At 41.9% G+C, this 19,042-nt stretch overlaps 1 pseudogene; it reads left to right on the top strand.

Moving 5' to 3' along the window:
• LOC128834258 (pantetheinase-like) lies at positions 1 to 8,508 on the top strand (annotated as a pseudogene).
• Positions 8,509 to 19,042: the final 10,534 nt, after the last annotated feature.

Here is a 19,042-nt window from a genome sequence, read left to right on the forward strand (position 1 = left end):
ATGCATGAAAGACTCAGCTCTTTGGCAAGGACCAGTTCTATCTATGTGGTTTTAATCACTGGGGACAAGAAGCCATGTAATTCCAGTGAGCCTAAGAACCTCAGTGATGGTCGCTATCAGTGCAATACAAATGTTGATTTTGATTCAGAACAAAGATTGATGGAACAATACCACAAGGTAAGAAATGGCTTTTACTTGGTTAAGCAATCAATTCCTTTTCACCATTCTGGCATCTTTTCAAATATTTTTTAGAATTAACTTAAAGCTAGTAATAGGTTGGCAGTGTTGAAGGCTTAGCCACAGACTAGTGAAGGGCTCTCACCTCTAGAATTTGGTTCACTTGGATGTCTTGAGCTGTCCCTCACTGAAAACCCATTTATTTCCTCAGCATTTTGCCTGAGTTGGTGAGGAGAGGTCATATTTGCATTTCTTTTTATTTTATGTGCTAAATTTTGCAGTTAGCCTTGTCACAGTTTAAAAGTTAAGTGCACCTTTGACCCCCGACCCCTCCTCGTCTTCTTTGAGGATGCATATGTAAGGTTTTAGGCTTCCCAGCCATAACTTTTCTTGGGGAGGAGACTTGCATCTCTCTCCCTCCAGACTGGGGGCTTAGGCTTGCAGTCTCTCTGCACCTCACTGTGATGTCTCCAGTCAGGTCTGACCGGGGTGCAGCACCTGTGGTGAACTCTTTCTCCAGGGGCTACAACTGTGTGCCCCAGTTCCCAAGCAGCCTTCACAGAGCGAACTGCATTTACTCTTAAGGCAAAAGCTTTACAGAGGAAAAACATATAAAAGAACTTAACACACATGGTAAAAATTTACCAGAGCTTATCCCCAGATCCAACATAGGGCTCGGATAGGTGTTAGTCTTTCAGACCACACAACTGGGTTTTCCCCCATTGTTGCCAGTCCATGTCAGCTTTTAGATCAGGAACCAGACCCCAACTGCACTGTTCAGATGTTTTTTTTATGCAGCTCAGACCTTTGTTTTCTGGCTGTCGGAGCCCCATGTAAGTGGCACCATCCGGCCGGCTGTCCTGTTAGCCGCGCGCTCTGCATGGGGGGGTGGGGGGAAGTCCGGATATTTACAAATTCCCCCCGGATGCTATTTTTAGCTCAAAAAGCCGGACATGTCCGGGGCAATCCGGGGGAATGGTAACCCTAATTTACAGCATTGTTTATGCTGTTTGTGTTCTAAATGGCTCCAATTTTAAATCCATCTAAAATAAATAGAGACATTTTTAAATTGCCGATTTTCAGTATTTTTACTTTAAAAATGAAAATGTTTATATAGCTGTGAACTGGCCTTATGTTCTTTCAGATACAATGTGTTGACACTGATGCTGGCAGGCCAGGTGCCAATTCATGCCAAGGTCCCCATGCGTCAACGGAATACTGACAAATGCATAGCTGAAATCGGCCTGGCTCACCTGTCTGTTAGTATTGTTAAAATAGGTACTAGAATTATAAGAATATGTTTAGTTTTTAGACATTAGTGAATGCTTGTGAGCTCTGCATGCACTAATTTCACTTATATCTGTATCCCGTATTGTAAGGTAATATTGGAACAGTTGCATTGTGAACCTTTGTAACAGTATAAATCACCGAACAGGAGAGAGACATTAACTAGTGTGAAATGCTGGTCTCCAAAAAAAGGTGTTACATCCTGCACAACAAGGAAGGCCCATCAACACCAGATGGACTAGAGTAGAACATTAAAGAGAACAGTCTTTGTTTATACTCTTTTGCCCCCTTCCCCAATGAAGATGAGTCTCCCAAGTTAATACCTCCCATCAGCTGAGTTTGCAGCTCAAGACAGAAGGGAGGAAGGGAATAAAAACCCCAAACAAGGAGGAAATGTATCTTATTATCAGAATCAGAGGGACTTAAGACTGGAGACATGGCATACTGAAAGGCAGGAGGAAAGGCTGAGACTGACTGCACAGCTTTAGGACAGGGTCTCAGTGCAGGAGCAGGCACTTGCTATGCAGTTTCTGGACCAGCAATGGCAGCTAAGGAAAGAGGACCGAGCTCAGCAGAGAGAGCGCTCTTTGAGTGGATCATATCAGTCATGGCTGCAAGATTACTGACTCCTGCTGCCTCTCCCACACCATGGCCTGATTCTCCTGCAACATATTCTCAGAAACAGTTTGGAAAACTTCATGTCTGGGAGGCCCATGCAATTGGGCTCCATAAGCGGCTAGGCAGGGCAGCTAAAACCTTATGCAGTCCTCTGTCTTGACCCCTTTTCCTGTGGATACCTCCACTTCCACCCCAATGCCAAGTGTGCAGAAAATTGGGCAAGAAGGGAAAAGAGAACAGGGAACCTGGGGATATGCAGTCGTAGGTTTTTTTGGCCATGTTTGCACTTGTTCATGCACTTTTTTTCCCCCTCCTGAAATGTGTTTTTGTAACTGGTGTTTGGGTTTTGTAATGGCAGCTGGCCTGCCTGGCAATGGGAGACTGTTGTTAGAACAGTACGTTTTTATACATAAAGACTTTTATATAATCAAGAAAGCTTATTCCTCTCACTGCATCTCATCATACAATCATGATGTGAAATAATAAAGCTAAATACATGATCAGGAACAATTAGGAATTAGTAAGCAAACACTATTCCTCTGTACAATCAGGTACGACAATCCACACTTCAATCACTTCCGTTATATGAATCCACGCTGTGAATCATCCTCCACCCCCATTTCATAAGTCATGTCATTCATAACTTCATTGCATAGCAATCAATCCCCCACACCCTGCAATCAATTAGCCCTCCTCCCAAGCACATTCATAGAGGTCCTATTCCCCCTCTTCCACTGGGCAATGCAAGGCCAGGGTGTGGGAGCACAAAGCATCCCTGACTTTGGTAACCTGGGTGTATCCAGCATCAGCTGTGGTAGCTGCACTTTCTGGCTGAGGGGACCAGTTCAGCATCCCCTTGCTGCCATGGGTCCATTTGGTGGGAAATGGCTCACAACTGGCTTCGCAAAGATTGTGAAGAGCACAGCAAGCCACAGTAAAGCAGGCAGTATTGATGACACTGGTGTCCAAATAGGTCTGTAGACCTCTCCAAAAGCACATTCAACAATCATTCTGCACCTGCTGATAGTGTAAGTAAACCGTCTTTTCACAGGGCCTCTGAAATCAGGGTATGGTTTCATAAACCCAGGCAAAAGGGGGTAGCTAGGGTCCCCCAAATTAATGGTAGGGATAGTAATTCTGTTTATGACAATGTCATTTGGTGGGAATAGTGTCCCAGCCTATCCATGAATGTAGACTCCTGATTGACGAAAAAAATTGGCATCCTGAACTTTCCCAGTGCAGCCCACGCTGACATTCATAAATCAACCTCTGTGGTCCATGAGGGCCTGCATAACAATGGAGTATAGGATCTTTTGCAATTTATATAGTCACATGCTCCTTGAGGAGGGAAAACTATGGGCACATGAGTACCATCAATGGCTCCAGCTCGGTTTGGAAACTCCATTCTCATATCCAGCACTTACCTCAGGAATATCTTTTATGTCTGCCACTTTGGGGTAAACCAAATGCCTAAGTGCCTCAGAAACCTCTGCCACCACTTTACTCCCAATTGACTTTCCATCACCAAACTGGTTGGCAACAGATCTGTAGCAGTCTGGAGTAGCCAGCTTCCACACAACTATACCAACCCGCCTCTGGATAGGCAAGGATAGCCTCATGCATGTGTCTTTATACTGGAGGGTGGAGGCAAGCTGCTCACAAAGCTTCAGAAATGTAGCTTTCTTCATGAGGTTCTGGACCACTGCTGGTCACCCCAGGTCCATATGATGATGTGCTCCCACTAGTCTCTGCTTGTGGCCCTGCACCCAAAAGCACCAGTCTGTGTAGAGGGCGTCAACTACTTGTACCGAGCATCCTAAGCAGCATCAGCCAGTGCAAGTCTGCCATGCCAGGGTACTCTTTCTCCTCTGCTGTCCATCTGAAGCTCTGTCAGGTGCTTTTGGTGGGTCAGAAAACGCTGCTGAAATGTCCCCTAGTGCCTCACAGAAGCTTTGCCTGTTTCCTGACACAGGAGTGAAAGTGCAAGCGAGAGAACTTCTTGAAAAGGAGTCCCTTCTATGTTGCTCAGCAGGCAGTGTTTGTAAGCTGTCCAAACTGCCTGTAATGTGCAGGAGGGGGGCAGCAAAGTTTTCCCAGAGTGCACCACAGTCAAAGGGCTAGAGTGGGCACATTTAGGGAGGGCGCTAGGGAGTCTGGGATATGGTTGGTTTGACTTGGGTCTGTGTGCTGCAGTGTGAACGCCAGAGCCCCAGGTACCAGCCTGGGTTAGAAAATTCTTAATGTAGGGTTAAAAATCAGTGCAGATGCTTAAGTCCCAGGTTCTCTAGCTCCGATCAGCTGACCTGAGTCCCACTAACCCTGGGCTTACATTGCAGTGCAGACATACCCATAGACCTTGCTTATTATTGAACCTTCTATTATCTGCTGAAACTTAAGTTTGTAACTCATTTGTGTATGTATGTTTACCTGCTTTAACCTTGTAAATAACTCTTATTTCCTTTTCCTATTAATAAATCTGTATATAGTTTATTTTAGAATTGGCTGCAAGTGGTGGCTCTGGTGTGAGATCTAAGGTGCAATTGACCTGGGGTAAATAACTGGTCCTTTGGGACTGGAAGTAACCTGAATATTGCTGTGATTTGTGGTGTAAGGGACCATCAATCACAAAGGTAGGCTTGCCTAGGTGACCATATAGATCGGCGTAACCAAGGGGACGGTCTCTGACTCCATGTTTAGGCTTTTATCGTGCTTGAGGAGTTTACACTTGATAATTGGTTGGTGACATCTAAGTGTAGCATTCACAGCCAATTTGGAGCTTGTGTCCTGGTTCTTAATAGTCTGCCAGTCCTGAGGCTGGTACTCACACTCTTGAGTTACTGCAAGACAGCTTGACAACCACCCCACTCTGTTGAAAACCATCCTGTCTCTCACTCACTGGGAGTGGTATCCATGTACCCAATGAGCCCAGAGCATTTCATCATGATGTGCAACCAGAGGAACAGCCACCTCCTGGTTGCAGAACTGAGATCATGCCCTTGTCTTTCACCCACCTATCCTGTTGCTGTCAACTGGAGCGCATCCATCACAGGCGTTAACCTGTTCTCACCAGATTACTCTACTTTCTTGGGAGCCATTTGCCATGATAAATTCACCTTCACTGAACTCATTGATAAAGAAGGAAATTATACACGTTGCCAAAAAGGCCTCTGTTGCCATGTGATCTATAGGATGGCAGAGAAGTGACACGATGAGGTGTATGTACTGGGGGCTTTGGATGGGCTTCTTGGTTCTACCATCAAATATTATTGGCAGGTGATTTGTCTCTTTTGGTGTGTATGAAAATACAGCTTTTCCTTATGGCAATTTGGAGATTAAAGAATCAAATTGATAAATAATTTTGGTCTTGTTTTGAGAAGAACAAAGACAGTTTTCCTTCTAATATATGCCTGGCTCTTGTTCACTACAATGTTTTGTAAATATGCTGTCCTTGTCGTCTCACCTTGATCTGCACATTATTGAAGTGTAAAAGCACAGACTTGAAAACTTGTGGGTAACTACTGGCTACTGCTCAGGCCAGGTTTGACTCATTATCCTTCAATGGCACGTTTGGCACTAGTTATATCTTTCCGGCAGTCTTGATCAATGGGTTCAGCAGGTCCCTGGAGAATTTCAAGTAGGAGGATGCCCTTGAGCTATTTTGAATGGATCTTGGGGGTGCAAAGGAAATAGATATGGCAGCTAAATTGAAACAAACTCAATGCCAACTGTATTCAGGATAGACCTTAAGCGTTAAAGTTAAGTGTGTGCTTAAGTATTGTCTTTAACAAGGATGCATTCCTGAATCAGGACCTGAGTCCATAAACAAAAGCTTTCAGGGAATTATTTTTATTTTAATGTTTCTGTACAGGGCTAATACTTTAGGGGGTAGGGAAAACAAGTAATCTGAGACATATCTAACCTGATAAGTAGTTGTACATATAGAAAAGTAAAAGTACCATGAGTATCATGCATTAGTGGAACGCATAAAAAAATTAAAAAATGTTGACTTTTTGTTTTATAATGGTTCATTTCAATTGTTTTTTTCCACACAATGCACAGTCAACCTGTGGAACTCCTTGCCAAAGGATGTTGTGAAGGCCAAGACTATACCAGGGTTCAAAAAAGAACTAGATAAATTCACGGAGGGTAGGTCTCTCAATGGCTATTAGCCAGTATGGGCAGGGATGATGTTCCTAGCCTCTGTTTGCCAGAAGCTGGGAATGGATGACAAGGAATGGCTCACTTGATGATTATCTGTTCTGTTCATTCTCTCTGGGGCACCTGGCATTGGCCACTGTTGGAAGACAGGATATGGGGCTAGATGGACCTTTGGTCTGACCCAGTATGGCTGTTCTTATGTTCATGATTTTAACAGAATTTTTTATTTTCATTTAAAAAAAAAACAACAAATTTTTACCACAAAATGTTTTTATTCAGAAACTTTTGACCAGTTCTACATAAGAGATTGAATGAAATGTTAATTAGCTCTGAGGAGAAATCATAGTAAATAAACTGGAATGAGTTTGTGGTGAAAGTTTACCTTACAGAAATGCTCTTGTTCATTTTGTACAGTTGTCTTAAATGGGACTATTGCTTGCTGTTCAGTTTTGGACAGTAAAGCCTAACTGTTCAAAAGTGATTAGTGATTTTGTTTGCCTCAGTTTTTAGGTGCCCAAATTGAGACATTTTAAAAAGGGGCCTGAATTTAGGAGGAAGTCCTCAAGATGAGTACCTGAAAATTTTGAGGCATACAAAATAATTAGTTGCTACTGAAAAATCTTGGTCTGGGCAAGGGCTGACTGTATGTTCTGTCTTGTACAATTCCTGAGCACAGTTGACTCTTAAATAACATACTTTGTCAAGGTCTAGAAAGAGCCTCTAAGTGCTTTCAGGATTGACGTAACAATCACAAATGTGTGACTGTTCACTTAATGAGGCTCATGAGATGTAGCTATTAGCCATAACAGTTTGCACAAATGTAGTATGTCTCCATCATGATGAATTAGCTTCAGAGGCTTCAACATCAAAATGAGGCTTCATTAGCACACTGGAATGTTTTTAAAATGATGACTGTGATTTTTATTCTATTTTTTTCCCACTTCCTTTTTCTTAATGTGTTTATAACTTTGAACAGAAGCTCCTAGGAGACTTGTAAATGTAACAGTCTATCTAGGTATTTATCGGCCTGCATCACTACACCATGGGAGTAGCTCATAAATATGAGGTGAATTTATCATGTAAACTCGCTACCTATGAGGTGGATAGTATTATCCTCATTTCAGATGTGGGAAGTCAGAAAGAAAGGCTGAAGGACTGCTCCAAGGACATACAGGAAGTCTGTGGGAGAGCTGGATGAAATTTTTCAGCCAAAATGTTTTTTCATTGAGAAATGCAGATTTGGTGACACTGAAATGCTTCACAAATCTCTATTAGTTTCACGGGATTATTTTCTTTTAAAAAAAAATCAAAAAAATTGAAATATTTTGCATTGACACTTTTGAAATGAAATGTTTCAAATGTTGGGTTTGAAATGTGTTTTTGATTAAAAATATCCTTTATTTTTACTTTTTAAAAGTCCTAACATTAAAAATAGTCAAAATTAAAATGAAATGTTCTGATTTTGTCAAAATGAAACATTTCATTTGATTTGAACCTTTTTTTTTTAACATTTTGAAATTTCCAACAAACTAGAAAATCCATTATTCTCACAGCTCTGCCAAGATCATCTGAGCTCCAGTCCAGTGATTTAACCACAGATGTATCCTGACTAGTCAGTTTTTGACTTGACAGAGAGATTTAGGTCATGTGTGTCATGTTCCTAAAACTACCTTTAGTTAGACTGCTGCATCAAAGTATTTAACATTTAAGTTATAAACTCATGTCCTTTTATATGTCCGACAATATTACTGCTTTATTAATGGTTTATTTTTCATTCTTTCTTTAACTAGGTATAAAGTGAAAGACTTTTGAAAAGCAAGAGTGGTACATCTAAACCGGTCTTAACAGTGACACTTCTCCGGAGGTGGTAGGAAAAGGACCTACCACACCCACACCATATCTCCCCATGATGTTACTGTAGATAATTTACACATTTGCCATCACTTCAAGATAAGAATTTCCTGTAATGCATCATCTCCTTGGAAATATGGCAATTACTGTTTGTCTTTCATGTTATGCAAACTTATAATCGTGCTTTGCTTTAGTAAATATAGATCAATTTAGTTTAATTGCTTTCACTTACTGAGAAATAAGTCGACTGTCCTGGTATTTTGTGTCTACCTGCCTACTTCTTCCTTAATCACTTTTAAATAGTAGTTACACTTGGCTAATTAATTCTTCTAATTTTCCTGTAACACATAAATTTGGGCCTCACTTTCCTGTTGACTTGATCTTTTTATGGTGAGTGTGAGGTCCCTCAGGGATCTGTTCTTAGCCCTAGTCAATATCTTCATCAATGATCCTGAAGAAAATAAAACGTAAAAAACTCATTGCTTTGTAAAATTTGCAAATGATACAGAAAATGGTGGAGCGTTCACATGAGATGCATGTGTTTTAACGTAGGCAAATGCAGGCTAGATATCGGGGCACAAAGACTGTACATCACACTTGAAAGAGGGGGGAACTGTATCCTGGAATGCATTGACACTGAAAAGGTCTTAGGGTCTATCTGTACTGCAGTTAAACACCTGCAGCTGGCCTGTGTCAGGTGACTCTGGCTCACAGGGCTTGGGCTTGTGCAGCTGTAAAATTGCAGTGTAGCTGTTTGGGCTCTGGTTGGATCCTAGTCTTGTGACCCTCCCCCCTCACAGGATCCCAGAGCTGGAGCCCAATCTCTGGGACCCCATGAGGGGGGAGACTCCCAGAGCACGGACTCCAGTTCAAGCCCAAACTTCTACACTGCAGTTTTCCAGTTTGTAGCCCAAGCCCCATGAGCCTGAGTTAAGTCACACAGGTCAGTTGTGAATGTTTCATTGCAGTGTAGATATACCCTAAGGGGTTGTGGTAGATAGCTAATTGAACGTGAGATCCCAGTGTAATGCTGTAGCTATGATAGCAAACAATCCTTGGATGTACAAGGAGAGGAATATCAAGTAGGAGTAAGAAGGTGGTAGTACCACTGTATATGGCATTAGTGACACCACTACTGGAATACTGTGTCCACACTTCAAAGAGGATATTGAAAATTTGGGATGGGTTCAAAAAAGAGCTTTGAGAATGACTAAAGGTACGGAAAATGTGCCTTAGAGTTACAGACTAAGAAGCTCAATCTATTTAGTTTATGTAAGAGAAATTGACTTGATCACTGTCTACAAGTACGTTCATGGAGGAGAAATTTCTGATCGTGGATGGCTGTTAGCCAAAAATGGATCCAATGCTTGCAAGCTGAGGCTAGACAGATTCAGGCTTGAAACAAGGTGTACATTTTGTTCTGATGGTAAATCCATCATTTAGTTTTACCTACTGATGTGGTAGATTCTCCACCATTTGAAGTCTTTAAACCAAGACTGGATGACTTTCTAACAGATATAGCTTCCAAGGCCAGAAGGTACTGTTGTGATCATCTAGTCTGACTTCCTGTATAACACAGTCCATAAAACTTCCCTAAAATAATTCCTAGAACAGACCTTTTAGAAAAACATCCAAATATATAGCTATATGCTATAGCTCAAACAGAAGCAATAGGTGCAACTGATCAAAAAAATTTAAAGGAAATATTTTTTCATTGGAATTTGCTGATTAGTCAAAATCTATATATTCATAAGAACATAAAAATGGCCATACTGGGTCTGACCAAAGGTCCATCTAGCCCAGTATCCTGTCTTCCAACAGTGGCCAATGCTAGGTACATCTGAGGGAATGAACAGAGCAGGCAATTGTTGAGTGATTTATCCTCTCGCGTCCACTCCCACCTTCTGGCAGTCAGAGGTTTATGGACTCCCAAAGCATGGGGTTTCATCCCTGACCATCTTGGCTTATAGCCATTGATGGACCTATCCTCCAGAAACTGAACGAATTCTTTTTTGAACCCTATTATAGTTTTGGTCTTCACAACATGCCCAGGGAATGAGTTCCACAGATTGACGTTTGCGTTGTGCAAAGAAGTACTTCTTTTTGTTTTAAACCTGCTGCCTATTAATTTCATTGGGTGACCCCTGGTTCTTGTGTTAGATGAAGGAGTAAATACCACTTCTTTATTCACTTTCTCCACACCATTTATGATTTTATAGACCTCTGTCATATACCCCTTAGGTCTTCTCTTTCCCGAGCTGAGAAGTCTTTTCAATCTCTCCTCATATGGAAACTGTTTTGTTGCCCTTCTCTGTACCTTTTCCAATTCTAATATAGCTTTTTGAGATGGGGTGACTAGAACTGCTTGCTGTATTCCAGATGTGGACGTACCATGGATTTACATAGTGGCATTATGACATTTTCTGTCTTATCTATCCCTTTCCTAATGATTCCCAACATTCTGTTAGCTTTTGACTGCTGCTGCACATTGAGTGGACGTTTCCAGAGAACGATCCACAATGATCTCTTTCTCGAATGGTAGCAGCTAATTTAGATCCCATCATTTTGTATTTATAGTTGGGATTATGCTGTCCAATGTGCATGGCTTTGCATGTATCAGCATTGAATTTCATCTGCCATTTTGTTGCTCAGTCACCCAGTTTTGTGAGATCCCTTTGTAACTCTTTCCCAGGACTGACTAGGGTAGGTTTCTGTCTGCCAGGCAAGTTTTGAAACCTGACTGGTTTCCTGTCAGCACAGTTTTTCAGGCTTCCACCTGACAGGGAGTGGAGAATCTGGAAGCCCTGGGAACCCCAGTTTCCAAGCTTGTGACTCCTTGGCTGCTCAGACTCAGTCCCTGGAAAAATCATGCGCAGGTCCTCAAGGAATCAATTCTGAAGCACTTGGAGGAGAGGAAAGTGATCAGGAACAGTCAGCATGGATTCACCAAGAGCAAGTCATGCCTGACTAACTTAATTGGAGATAACTGGCTCTGTGGATGAGGGGAAAGCAGTGTTATTCCTTGACTTTAGCAAAGCTTTTGATACGGTCTCCCACAATATTCTTGCTGTTGAGTTAAAGAAGTATGGGCTGGATGAATGGACTATAAGGTGGATAGAAAGCTGGCTTGATTGATGGGCTCAACGGGAATTGATCAATAGTTCCATGTCTAGTTGGCAGCCGGTATCAAGCGAAGTATCCCAAGGGTTGGTCCTGGGGCCGGTTTTGTTCAATATCTTCATTAATGATTGGGAGGATGGCATGGACTGCACTCTCAGCAAGTTTGCAGATGACACTAAACTGGGAGGAGTGGTAGATATGCTGCAGGGTAGGGATAGGATACAGAGGGACCTAGACAAATTAGAGGATTGGGCCAAAAGAAACCTGATGAGGTTCAACAAGGACAAGTGCAGAGTCCTGCACTTAGGACGGAAGAATCCCATGCACTGCTACAGACTAGGGACTGAATGGCTAGGCAGTAGTTCTGCAGAAAAGGACCTAGGGGTTACAGTGGATGAGAAGCTGGCTATGAGTCAACAGTGTGCCCTTGTTGCCAAGAAAGCTAATGGCATTTTGGGCTGTATAAGTAGGGGCATTGCCAGGAGGTCAAGGGATGTGATCATTCCCCTCTATTCAACATTGGTGAGGCCTCATCTGGAGTACTGTGTCCAGTTTTGGGCCCCACACTACAAAAAAGATTCGGAAAGAGTCCAGCAGAGGGCAACAAAAATGATTAGGGGGCTGGAGCACATGCCTTATGAGGAGAGGCTGAGGGAACTGGGATTGTTTAGTCTGCAGAAGAGAAGAATGAGGGGGGATTTGATAGCTGCTTTCAACTACCTGAAAGGGGGTTCCAAAGAAGATGGATCTAGACTGTTCTCAGTGGTAGCAGATGACAGAACAAGGAGTAATGGTCTCAAGTTGCAGTGGGGGAGGTTTAGGTTGGATATTAGGAAACACTATTTCACTAGGAGGGTGGTGAAACGTTGGAATGGGTTACCTAGGGAGATGGTGGAATCTCCTTCCATAGAGGTTTTTAAGGTCAGGCTTGACAAAGCCCTGACTGGGATGATTTAGTTGGGAATTGGTCCTGCTTTGAGCAGGGGGTTGGACTAGATGACCTCCTGAGGTCTCTTCCATCCCTGATATTCTATAATTCTATGACTTCCTTTGCTACAGGGCAGCTATTCATATACAAGCTGCTGCAGGGTCAGTAATCCTAGGGTCTCCAGCTCCGGGGCAGCCCACCAGGTTCCCTGGCTCTGAGGGCATCCTATCTAGCAGAGCTTCCTGGAGTCAGGGATTCCACTAGAGTTGGTAATTGTATTTTTCAGTAAACCAGAGAATTTTGAATTGGAAGTGAATTTTAGCAAAAAGTCAATTATTTTCCTCTGCATTGTTAGTCTGTCTGAATAAAGATTTTTATTATCAGCTTATCTTTTCAGAATGGTTAATGTTTACATCATCCTGTTGGCTAAGATTTTTCCAACAGACTGTAAAGTAGTCAGACTCATATTGTGCAATGGCTGAACTAGTGAAATTCATGTGGAATGTACTGGAATTGCAGGGTGCTCTGACTTTGTATGAGGAACTAACTATTGAGAAGGTACTGTAAGCTTCCGTATCTTACATTTTGAACAAAGATTTGTTTCTAATCTGATACCTGAGAAGGGAGTTTTGTTTCAAAGCTGTGTATTCTGTGCTAAAGACTTAGGATAGATCAGTTATTCTGCAATGAATATTGGGTTTTATGTAAGAAGCACTGACAAAAATAAGACTTCTGTAGTAACTGAGATGAGTGATGGCTGGTGTGCAATGCACGCTGACAATTTCCAGTCAGTTTGTGTATGGTGTCTAGGGGAACATTGCCAATTGGTGCAAGCTAGGGAAGCCTTCAGGATGTTCTAACTTGTGCTGAGACCAGGACAGGGAGAGAGAATCAGGGAAATGTGACTAGCTAACACAGATTATTATTTAGAACAGTCGCTGTTGAACTTTAAGGAAGTCATTCATCTGTTCATTCACATCCTAGAAAGAAAACAGAGAAGAAGCAACATTTAGTTCACTCTGTGGCCAAAACCCCCCAAACCCAAACAAAATAAATAACAAACAAACCAATTCCCAAACCAAACCCCCTTCTCTGGGAAGAAAGGAAGACAGATTTTCTGAAAGAACTGGGATTTACTTATCTTGAACAGATGTACTGGGGTTGAAGAATCAAATGAAAATATATACAATTTAATAAACTCAACTACATCCAGGTTACTTTGTCTAGTTTCTAAAAGCAGCTCCAGATGGTATTCTAATGAACCACAAAGGTGAGGAAATTTTATGATAGTCTTTTCTGAGCTGGAATAGTTTGCTCTTCACTTGTCAATATTCCTTCCTGACATCCTGAATGCTTGCCAAGGCAAACAAGATCCACCTGTCCATGGCATATCTGATCACTCAGAAAGAAGGCAGTACTTTTGAAAAGGTCCTTAACAGAAGGTATCGATCCACAGCTAAACGTTCAAATGAAATTGTAAAAATGATAGTGTTGAAAAATAGGATGCCACACATTGTTGACTTAGCTATGATTGGTCGTAAATTTAGTGACATTTTTTCTCTCTGACTAAAATATAATGTCTTTCAAGTGCCTTTTTATTGCCTGCATCATACAAGATCCAAGAACTGCTTGCTATTGTAGTCTCTTGAACAAAAATAGACTAGTAAAGCATCATAATAGCTAAGGTTTCTTTTGTTTGTTTGCTTGTTTTAAAGAGAACAAAACCCTATTGCTATGTCCTCTTATGTATTTTTATCCAATGTGACTTCATATGGAATATACATAGTAAAATAGAAACTGATAGTCATGTGAAACAGAAGGTGGACTACAAAAGTTTTGTGATAAAAAAATTTATTAGCCTGTGGTGACTGCTATTAAATTGCAGGTCAAAATTTGAGCCCATTGAAGTCTGTGGAAGTTTTGCCACTAACATTAATAGTACAAGGATTTGACTCAATAAGTTTAATTTATGCAAACTGGATGCCCATCATTATTTTTTCAAAAAGGCATTTTAATTTGGCTTGAAAAATATTGTTACAATGTTACTTATATTGAGCTCTGAAAATCATTATACAAAATGTTAAGCAAAACTTTGATTTTTTTCACATACAAATATATTTTACAAGTAACAAAAACAAAATAAATCAAAGCTCTGCAGATACTTTTCTTCCTTGGATTTTAATTAATATCTTTTAAACAGTTAAAAATGTAGGAAAATAACTCTCAAAGAATGTTTCTGATAAAATTGGTTGGAACTGTTCAAATTTTGAAATTTAAATGAAATTTTTGTTAGTAACAAAAATATTTTCTTTATGTGTATATAAAGAAAACAAGGAGTTGGAAAGTACTGTAGGGAGGAGACAATTTCGACAGGTATACTGTACTTCTTTCATCAGACCTTATCATAAGATTATAGTGTCCTCACACGTGAGGAAGGAAGTAATACATCCTATAGTGTCTTGTAGAAAAGTCAAAAGCAAAAATAGATATTCTTTATAAATCTAGGAAACTCTGAAATACTGGTCCCTTCCATGGATGAATCTTGCTTTATCTTTTATAGTCACAAATTGTCTTATGAAGTTCTTGGCAGCTTGGACTTGCTCGGCCAAATTTTATTCTGAATTTGAAACTCCATGGAACTAGATAAGCAAAGGCCTTTCTAACCTAAGTGTTTTTGTTTAGCATTTATTATTATGGTATCTAAATTCTGTTATCTAATAGCTGAAGATTTCCTTCTACTTTCTCCCTTTCCTCTCCACTAGGTTATCAGGAACCCCAACTGTGACAAGGTATCTGCCCCTTTATTAGGCAGTACTGACCTTGTTAATCAACCCTGCCAGGGCTCTTAAAAAGTTGAAGGGTCCAATTATAGATACAAGGATCTGGGAGAAAGGAAGCGGCCTGGGAGTAAGAAGTATTCGGGAGGAAATCTCGTTACTGTTTCTTTAAGGGAGCGGAGCTAGGAGGCTCCCCTCTCACCCAATCAATTGGGAATGAAGAGATAAAAGGGGACTAGATTGAATACTCCTCCTCCCTCATAGCAGGGCAGACACCAGTAGGAGGAGGCTGCCAAACCCTCAGAGCTTCGGGGCTAAGTGGGGCCAGCTGAGAGAGAAGCTGGATAAGACTCTACAATGGGCTGAATTGCAACCCAGCTCCAGGAGGAAAGCTGGGGACTCCTGGTAAGGAGAGGGATAATAATTACTTGAATTACCCAGCTCCAGGAGGAAGTCTGGGGCTTCTGCCATAAGGAGAGGACACAGAGACAGCACTGAGTGGACACTAGGAAAAGAGCTTAGAGGGCAAGTGTCACCAGAACCCTCTAAGCCAGAAACACCTTGTGTTTATTTGGGACTTTTTGTTATGGATCCTCTTGCATGAAGTTCTATAATGAATGAGCCCCAAAGAGAGTACTATTGAATCAAACATCAAGATTGCTTGAAGTGGAGTTACTGGCTTTCTGAGAAGGGAAACTGAGGCAAGGAGTACATGCAGCACCACGCTAACTCAGCAGGGGGTGTTCCAGGGTAGGCATGCCCTATGACACCAACGTAATGATCATTGAAATGGGTTTTGATAAAAACAAAGGGGGGCAGATTTGCATTTGATGTAAACTCGTGTAGCTCCACTGAAGTAAATGGTGCTACACCAATTTACACCAGATGACCCCACAGCTGTATAGACAGAGATGTTCCCTATTTAGTCATGTATTCGTAGGGTCTCTGGATTTCTTCCCTATATTCAGTCCATCAAAGACCTCAAATCACATTGGCTTGGCATAAGAAAATGGGATTTAGCTGATTCTGGAGGCCAGTAACACTGCTCAGAGCATCAGCTGAAAAAAGGTACTATACTATAGGCATAGTGCTTCCTGGTCCACAGGTGTCCAGTCTTTGGCAGAAGTTGAGCATGATGCCCCTGCAGAGCTCCCAGTCCCAGATAGGCTGTGGATTGCATACATTTAGTTTCTCAAGAGATTTTTTTCTCTCATCACGTGAAAATCTGACACTGTGTGTGTGCATGTGCGTGTGTATACGTACATTGACTTACACACACATGTATATGTACAACATAGGATTTGGGTTTGTAGGTGACCAAAGAATCAAAGCTGCACAGAAATCTGATTGAAAATATACAAGATTTTATTGCTCGTTTCCTCCCCCGCTGCTTAGTATCTCCCTCCTTCCTTTTGTTACTATAGCTTTTATGCTGAACTGCCTTGTAATACATAATGCAAACAACTATGAAAACACATAGTAACGACCCAGTAATTCATCCATAGAAACCTATTGTTTGGGGGGCAGGGAGAGGGAATTGTTTGCCCAAGCAGAAATCAAATATATTCAATACAAGAAGGGAAGAGCTAGTTTTTTAACATGGTCAGTAGAGGAAATTGGCCAGCCTTTCTGGTAGCTAGACTGGAAAATATCAAGTACTGGCAGGTGTGAGTAAAAACACTTGCAGTAGTGCATTACCTAACAGATGTCATTCAGAGATGTTTCAAGAGCCAGGGCATCACGTGACTGTGTATAATGGTAAGAATTGTAAAGAAAAAGCCTAAAATTAGTCTCTCTCTTTTTGTGATATAGCAGAACGCTCAAACAGTCATTTTCTTAAGACTTTATGAAACTCTGCTTAAATGAATAGAGTAGACACTGTATTATTCCATGCTAATACGTTAGATTTTTACCAGACTCTTTGAAAAGAAAAACTTAATTTGCAAGGAATGTTTTGAGTTCTGCATTAACTTTATGGAAGAAGTAGGCATGGAACTTCTGGAACAAGAGTTCTCAGTCAGACCTCTTTATGTGGGTCATTTTATACAATGGGGCTTATATTTTTCATTCCGAACTTTTCTTGTGGACTACCTCCTCTTCTACTTCCAGTGGTGTGGTCCACATCAATCACACAAAACATCGCTGTGACTATTAGAATTATTTCCTTCTATAGAAAAATATTAGGAAAGGCTCTTGTTGGTGTATTTTTAATTGTCTTCTGATTTAATTTAGCAGCTGGAAATAAAGTGGAGGAGACAGCACCATGTGATCAACTAGTTCTCGGCAGACCACCAGCCAGTGTTCCATAGATCACAATTTGAGGACCTGCACTCTAAAGTTTTGAAATGAATTTCTGGGTTACAACTGATCTTCCATTGCATTTTAAAACCCACCTTCCTTGCATTTTAAAAACACCGTGGACTCAGTCCAGCCTTCCATATCTTGTTAGACTTGTCTCACTCCATTTTCCTCCCCACTCCCTATTTAGCACTAGGTGGCTGCTGAAAATATTCTTTGAGGGGGCTAAGCCCGCCCTCAGCTCAGCCCACAGCAGTAGCACCTGTCCCATGGGGCTAGGTCCAGCTCCTCACTCCAACCTGTTGGCTCTTGCTGCTCCCAGATTCGGAGGCGCTTGCTACGGTGTCATTTGATGCATGCATCAATGCACAGGTGGGGCCCTTCCTCTGTGACTCCCTGCCCCTTCCTGTCAGGGGGAGCAGAGGGCTGATGGGGCAAGGGAACTGATAAGAGGGTGCAGGGGCTGATGGGAGCATGGCTGAGGGGAGCAGAGGGAAGTGGAGGGGATAGTGGGGCATCATTATTATCAGAATATTTATGAACATGCCATTTTTTCTGAAGAGAAGCCCCCACCTCCACTCCATGGAGCAGTCCGGAAGAGGAACCCCTTCTGAGTCCCCACCCCATGGAGTTCCTCCCCCCCTCCCATAGAGCAGTCAGGAAGGGGACCTCCCCTCTCATGGAGCTGCCCTCCCAACCCCATGGAACAGTCAGGAAGAAGAGGACTGCCCCTCATATTGGAGACAGACACTGACCCATCTTAGGGTATGTCTACACTGCAATTAAACACCTGAGTCAGTTGACTTGGGCTCAGGCTAAAGGGCTGTATAATTGCAATCAAGATGTGGGGTCCCAAAGCCCAGGTTCCAGCTCGAGCCCAAACATCTGCACCGCAGTTATACAGCCCCTTAGCACAAGCCCACATCAGCTGACACAGGCCAGCTGCGGGTTTTTAATTGTACTGTAGATGTACCCTGGGAGCGCAACAGGCTCTTATTGGCCCTTCCTTCAGGCTCTCCAGGAGGATGGACGGTGCTCACTGCATGAGTAGCTATTCAATATTCAATATTTTATTTTGTTCTCATTACTTAATGTGTAGCCCAACCTTATTTACTGCGCACTATTCAAACTCTGCTCCAAAGACAGAATTATTAATTTCTTCATGGACTTTCCTATGGTGCTCATCATTGTAAAATCTGTGTGACACTGAGTACCTTTCCCAGAAGAGCTCTGTGCACACTCCAAAGCTTGTTTCTGTCACCAACAGAAGTTGGTCCAATAAAAGATATTACCTCACCCACCTTGTCTCAAACGTTAACTAATTTATCATCCTAACACCTCTGTGAGATATGGGGTGGTGCTATTCCCACTGTGCCAATGGGGAGTTGAGGCATAGAAAGATTAAAGTCAAAAGTATTCAAACTAACTTTGAATTTCCAATGTGAGATGACTAGAACCTGTTTTTTCAGAGTACTTACTGTTATATAGCACTTCTTATACTTCAGGGGCAGTTGTAAATGCTCAGCACTTCTGCACTTCCCCAGGGTCTCAAGCCAGGTATTCAGAAAATGAGGAAAATTAGTGACACCTCTGACAAGTTTGGTTTAAGTGACTTGTCAGCATCACACAGGGAACTCTGTGGCAGACACAGGGATGGGAATTCAGTTTTCCAGGCAGCATTCAACTGTCTTAACCATGAGGCCCTCCATTCCCTTCCTGCAACCCCCTGTCTCGTTCACTACACCCCGTCCAACTACTGCAACAAATGAAGCAGGAGTTCTACAAACAATAGCCTCCTTCACTACATAACTCTGATTTGTCCCCAGAG

Source organism: Malaclemys terrapin, chromosome 3, assembly GCF_027887155.1.
Source record: "Malaclemys terrapin pileata isolate rMalTer1 chromosome 3, rMalTer1.hap1, whole genome shotgun sequence".
In the NCBI taxonomy this organism is placed as follows: domain Eukaryota; kingdom Metazoa; phylum Chordata; order Testudines; family Emydidae; genus Malaclemys; species Malaclemys terrapin.